Raw genomic sequence first — 6,722 nt, forward strand, 5'->3', positions numbered from 1 at the left:
TATACAACATAAAAACAATCTTATAACGATAAAGTACAATGTATAAAACAATAAAGGAAAACATTAGTAAAAAGAAGCAGCAGAATATAAAACCTTTCAGTCTGAGTTCCAAAGTCCTGTTTAAATAAAAAGCTTTTTACTTGACACTAGAAGATTGCTAGAGAGGAGGCTATACAGACTTCTCCAGGAAGAGACTACCAGAAATGGGCAAATGCATGTCACTGAAAAATACATTGATAGGAGAGAGAGAAAGGTCTTTCACCCCCCAAAAAAATTAAACCTGGGCAGGTTATTTTCTTTCTTCTTTCTGATCTTACCTTATATTTTCTTAGATGAAGATCTGAGGTTAAACGCCTTAAGTCAGCATGAGACCTTTTTAATGGGAAATGGAGAAAAAATAATTGCCCGTTTTATTTCCATCTCTCACCACATTGTGGCCAACTGGTTTTCTGTATTGGCAGATAAGTCCCAATGACATTGACATTGACATTGGCCCCATTTGTGATTCTGAGTATAAGAAGGAAAGGATGAGGAGATGGAATGCCCCAAGAAAAGAAACAAAGCAAAGGCATGGTCAGCTTTCACAATAGCAGATCCAACAGCGCCATGCTCTAAAGCAGCTGCAGGGAACCAATGGAGTCCAGCAACATCCTCAGGCCTGACCCCCATCAGCCCCCAGCTAGCATGACCAATGGTCTTGGATGAGGGGAGTTCTAGCCCAGGAACATCCAGAGGGTCACAGGCTCCTCATCCTTTCTTTAAAGAGTGGATTGTCTGAAAACAAACTAAAATTAAAAGCACAACATTTATGCTTTGTTGAAAATAAATAGAAAAATTGCTGTGAACATACACAGAAAGAAATGGAGCGACAAAGCGGCAAATTATGTTAAGTGGTGATAAACACCAGGAAGTATGGCCTGCAAGAAACATTGAAATAAATCCCACCTCAGTGAGAGGGAGGATGCTGTTTTTCAGCTCAGTTCCCCATCTGTGAAAAAATAGTGGCCTACCTTACAAAGAATGCTGAAGCTACAGAAGTGATAAAAATAAAGAAGCAATCAATCTAAGATGGGAACGATGCTGAGGAGTGAAAGGATCTTTTATCAACTTGTCCCAACTCCTCTTAGTGAGCTACAAAGAAAAACAAAATACAGGAACACCAGGCAGGACAAAGACCATTTTAATTCTCAAAACAGTCTAGACAGTGCTGTTTTTCTAGAAAAAAAAGGTGCTGGAACTCACCTGAGCACTTTCCTTGTTCTCTTATACTGGCAGTGGCCCCCACCTGAGAGGTGCTGGAACTGAGTTCTGGTGATTTCTGGCTGAAAAAAAGCATTGAGTCTAGAAAATGCAGTATGCCATCATCAAGCACACATAATCTCTCAAGAGGAATCCAACCAGGGTTTGGATATATAAAGCTGTCTCCAAAAGCCAGTAATAGATTGAGGGAATTGGTCATTAGGAAGCAATTCCAACTGTCCATGACCTACAGGGATCCCCAGTTGACAAAGCATCATAGTGAGTTCAGTGGGAGTCTCAAATTTCAGCAGCGCCCTGTCCAACACAAAAATTCAGTACCACCCCATGTCTCGCCTTCTATTCTACATCATAGCTGTGGCACCCTCTGTGGCTCCCTTGAGGCTCCATGCCCAGTATGACCAAACCAGTTGAGTTCCCCTAAATCTACCTCTGGCAGCAGGACAAGGAGAGCAACTCTTTTCCTTGACCTAAAGAAAAACCAAACTCTCACTAAATTAATTTTTAACTATGAAGACAATTCTGCAGGTAGAATGTCAGCAAGAGCATGGGGGCTTTCCAGTGCCTTAGGGGAAAGACACTTATGTTATCTGTTCCTCTATCTCCTACATATCAGACCCCCAAACATTTTTTATATAACTCAAAGCCCTTTAGGAAAAAGTGGCTTATTACAGGAATATTTGAACTGCTTGATTTTGAGATACAGTAGTACCTTGCGTTACATACGCTTCAGGTTACAGACGCTTCAGGTTACAGACTCCGCTGACCCAGAAATAGTACCCCGGGTTAAGAACTTTGCTTCAGGATGAGAACAGAAATCGTGCTCTGGCAGCGCGGCGGCAGCGGGAGGCCCCATTAGCTAAAGTGGTGCTACAGGTTAAGAACAGTTTCAGGTTAAGAACAGACCTCTGGAACGAATTAAGTACTTAACCCGAGGTACCACTGTACTGAGCTGTGCATGCTATTCAGCATTGTATATATTATTTAAGATTTCAAATATTAGTAGGTGTTGAAATGCTGCACATTATTGTTAATGAGTTTTTGTAAACTACGTACAGAGTTGTTTAGTTTGTCTCTCTGTATTCCTTGGATGTGGTATTATGCCTGAGACCGTCACATGCTATTTGAATCAAGATGACAGACTGAACAGATCTGGACATATCCAAAGATCACCTCTCCCAATTTGGCACAACAGTTTGTGAAATGGAGCACTGGGTTTTTGCTTTTGTTTTGATACCATTGGACACCAGTTTGAATCAAGGTGGTGGCCCGAACCTTTCAAAACTGCAATGATTTGAACCAAATTTGGAATGAAACTAGCTGGGCTGTGCACCAGATTTGGCCAAAGCCTAAAACAAATCCTGTTGATTTAGGTGGGTTGGGGTTGTGATGAGGGAGGTGAGGAGGCCAAGCAGGTCCAGCACAGCAGTTAAGTTAAGCAGAAACAGCAGAACTGCAGGAATTGTGTGCTTGCTGCAGGGGTGTGCTTTGCCAGCATGTTTCCTACAGACAACACACTGGCAAAGCAGCATCCAGCAAGATTGGACCACCTAACTTCTGGAAGTAAACTCAGGAAGAGTAAAGGAGATGTAGCGTCTCCTTCCCCTTCCCACTCTTGAGTGTATAAGACTTTTAAGCCCCACCACCAGATTGATTCAGGGCCAGATCTGGGACTGGTGTTCCCCTCGTCAGGTCAGGGTCCTGGGTCAGTGCTGTGCACAGTCCTAAAATTGACAAATTACACTTTCCATTTATAAACCTCATTTTGTGTGTGTGTGTTTCTTAGATTTCCCAGGCAACACCAGGTAATATCAGCTAGTCTGTTCACAAATTTTAAAAATTGATCAATAAGTAAACATTTATAAACAAATATTATCTCTCTTTTTTCATTTAAAGCTAATACATGCTGTACCTCTGTGACTGCTGTCGTACTGAAGAAAATGGCATCGTTACCACCACTCTGCAATACAAATTACTTGGCTCCACAAGCTAGGTCCTTGGAGGGGTAATTAAATTATTGTTATATCAACATTTCCTCATTATCTTGGAGATGTTAAACCTGGCTTAGGATTTCTCTCTTTTGGACTACCTTTTGTTGAATGCTCACATATGCTCATTTCCACAGAGGCATCCATGTTTAAGTGAACAGCATGCACTTCATCCCACTCAATGCATTTCTGTTTCAGCTTCCTAAAAATGAGCAGCCACAAGTTTAGCTGCTTGACACTTTCAAAAGTGCCAAGTAGGGTGTTAGCAAAACTGTTCAAAGACTCTTTAACTGCATGGTTCACAGCAAACCATCGTGCTAATTCTATGAACTGTAAAAACTAAAAGGTCCTGCTACAAAGGTGGGATGGCATAATCAAGATGCATTTTGAATAGTAGTTCAAGGTATGTATTTGGAAAACAAACCCCAATATACTATATATGTTCCTATAAGATGTCCCAAAAGCCTAGCTTATCTAATTTTACTGAATAAATTAAAGACATGCAATTTCTTTGCAGGCACTGCCATTCCTTATAACCCAGTTCTTTCAATGTAACACTTTTTCCTGTGAAATTATTATGGAGTTTTTGTTTTTGTAGCCCATTCTGGCGCACATTGACATCAAGTTTCCAGTGGGTTAACTGCTCATACTGATAAGTATGTATATTATTATTATTATTATTATTATTATTATTATTATTATTATTATTGAAGTAAGTACTAATGTATTCTGCTTACATTTGATAGTTCAAGTTCATAACAATTTCTGCAACAAAAAATACTAGCCATTTAGTAGATGGACCAGAGTGCTTTTCAGCATTCCAGGTCTCAGCTACCAATGTCTTTCAGTTGTGACAAATCGGAGCAGAACTGCTACTTTGAGAAACAATTCAACCTGGGAAAGACATGATTACAGACCATGAATAGGAAATCATTTTGTAGAGCAGAGTCTGGTTAAGATTGCTGATTTTGGTTAAGACATATTGTTGTTCTTGCATATAAATGTCCCTGTGCACCTAGTGCCATAGATTCCAATGGTTGACAAGAGCTAGAAAATGTGTAATAATTCACTTCAAGAGATGGAGTGAAATACAATATTAACGCAAGCTATGAACTTCTGCAGAACAGTGCTATATCATGACATAAGAGCAGGTGAGTGTCAAGTCCCCTCTTAAACTTTCCTTGCTCTGAAAAATGTTGCTGAAACATTAAGATCTACAAATGGAAAGTATTCACTCAGCCCTGCCTTGTCCCTCACAGCTCATGCATGTCACAAAGGTGAGACTTCCATGGGATCTTTTATCCATGAGGCAACAAGCCCAGTTTAGAGAGAAAAAACTTCATCCTGAAGCATTAAGGGATGCTTAGCAACACATCTTGCTGAAGATCACAACCCACATGGAACCTGCAAACTGTGACTTATTTCAAAGGGCATTTCAACTGAGTAAAAATATAATAAAATCCAAAGGACAGATGGCTCCTAGTATACAGAGTTGGCCAACCCCACCTTATTCTCATGGCGAGTTTGGAGCAAAAGCGAAAACATATTCCCCATTCAGCCCGGACTCTCACAGCACAATAAGTGTGAAGACTGAGTGGGTAGATGTCAAGCTAGCAGTTCAAGGAAGCAAGACATACAGCCTTAAATAGCTGGCCAATATCCACTTGGCTCACCTACATGACTCCCGCAACATGGCAAATTTAGAGCATATCTTTTTGTCTCTCCCATGCTTGAATAGGCATCCACAGAGCTGTGGCAGGGATGTTAAGCCAAAACAGCATCTAAACCTTTGCAGATCTTCATAGTGTTATTTTATTGGATCTATTGAAGGGAGTATTGTGTTATGAACACTAGAAGCTTCTAATAGGTTTGGCACAGAGCAGTGCAATGTGTTCAGTTCTGAAGCTCCAATGGTATAATATGATTACTGTGTTTTTGGTTTCATCTGGCTTTCATTTGCTTTTCCTCTGTTATTTTGCATGATTGTTATTATATTGGGGTTGTGTGTTTTTATATGTACTATATATTCTTTAGTTATCCCCTTAGAATGCAGTCGTACCTTGGAAGTTGAACGGAATCCATTCCGGCAGTCCGTTCGACTTCCAAAACGTTCAGAAACCAAAGCGCAGCTTCTGATTGGCTGCAGGAAGCTCCTGCAGCCAATCAGAAGCCGTGCTGGATGTTCAGCTTCTGAAAATCGTTCAAAAACTGGAACAATTACTTCTGGGTTTTGATCTTTTGGGAGCCGATTTGTTTGGGAGCCAAGGCGTGCAAGATCCAAGATATGACTGTATTGTAGAAACAGTAGACCAACTTTTATTTAAAGTTGGACCTGTGGCACTGTCACCATGAATACTGTTACACACAAAAGAGAAAACCGGTGTAGAAGTATTGGATCAGTTATGCTCCCTCCAAACTCTTGACCCTTCATAGCCTCCTTGCAGAAGATCTGCAGTCCCAATACTGCTTTCTTGCACAATGCTGGTATAGGAGACAGGTCCAACAGATTATAACCATGCAATTTCTCTGAAAATTCAAAGATTCTAGCATTATGCCAGGGCAACTAAGAGAATTACTTATGCTATGGCTAATAATTAAGACTATAATCCTAAACTCACCTACCCAGGAGTAAACCCTACTAAGTGGGCAATCCTATAGCAAGATCCACCAGGATGAGTGGTGGATCCAGCAGATCTCTGACTGAGCTGGGAGGTTATTGGTGCAGATGAGCTATGCTAGTTTATCTTACTTATCTTCAGCTCAGCCAGAGATATGCCAGCATACCTCCTCTATAGCTCAGCCAGGACCCAGCTGGCTGAGCCAAGCCCGGTGTATCTTAAGTCGTCATACCTCTTGAAAAGGGGTGGTGGTGATGGGACCAGAGGGTTGGGGACTCAACACCAGCTGAGAAGGAGATCTGCTGCATCCTAAGCTGAGCATTCCGGTGGACCTTACCATAGCATTACACCTTTTGTGCAAGTCCATCTATGAGCTCAGGGAAAGTGGGCAAATATTCAAACATGCATCGATAAGTCCTAGATTTTGTGACTGACCTGTTTGGGATGTTAGAATGCAAGGGCAGAGAGGCAACTGTGCTAGAACAGAGAGGTTAGTACATTCCTGTGGAAATCTGATAGTCCAGACTGAAAAATAATTATAAGCAACTTCAAAACAAAATTTCTTCAGCAGATTTCATGTATGTTTAATGGGAAGAGCAAAGATAGGCATTTGCACTAAATTCTCTTTGGCTGCTGTCCTTGAAAGCAAATCAAGTGAGAAGTAAAATGAGTGTCACATTGAAATAACTAATTGGTAAGACAGTGTGTGTTGCAAAACCTGGGAATGTGAATAAATAATGAGGTTAATCAGATTTTATTACAACAGATGCATTTGTCATTCCAACCTGTTTAAATGTGAAAAGGTGGAATCAGAAAAATCAGGAAAGCCAAGTCATTACATTGTGGTTCTTCTTGAAGC

This window comes from Podarcis melisellensis, assembly GCF_964234715.1.
Source record: "Podarcis melisellensis genome assembly, chromosome: 7".
In the NCBI taxonomy this organism is placed as follows: Eukaryota; Metazoa; Chordata; class Lepidosauria; order Squamata; family Lacertidae; genus Podarcis; species Podarcis melisellensis.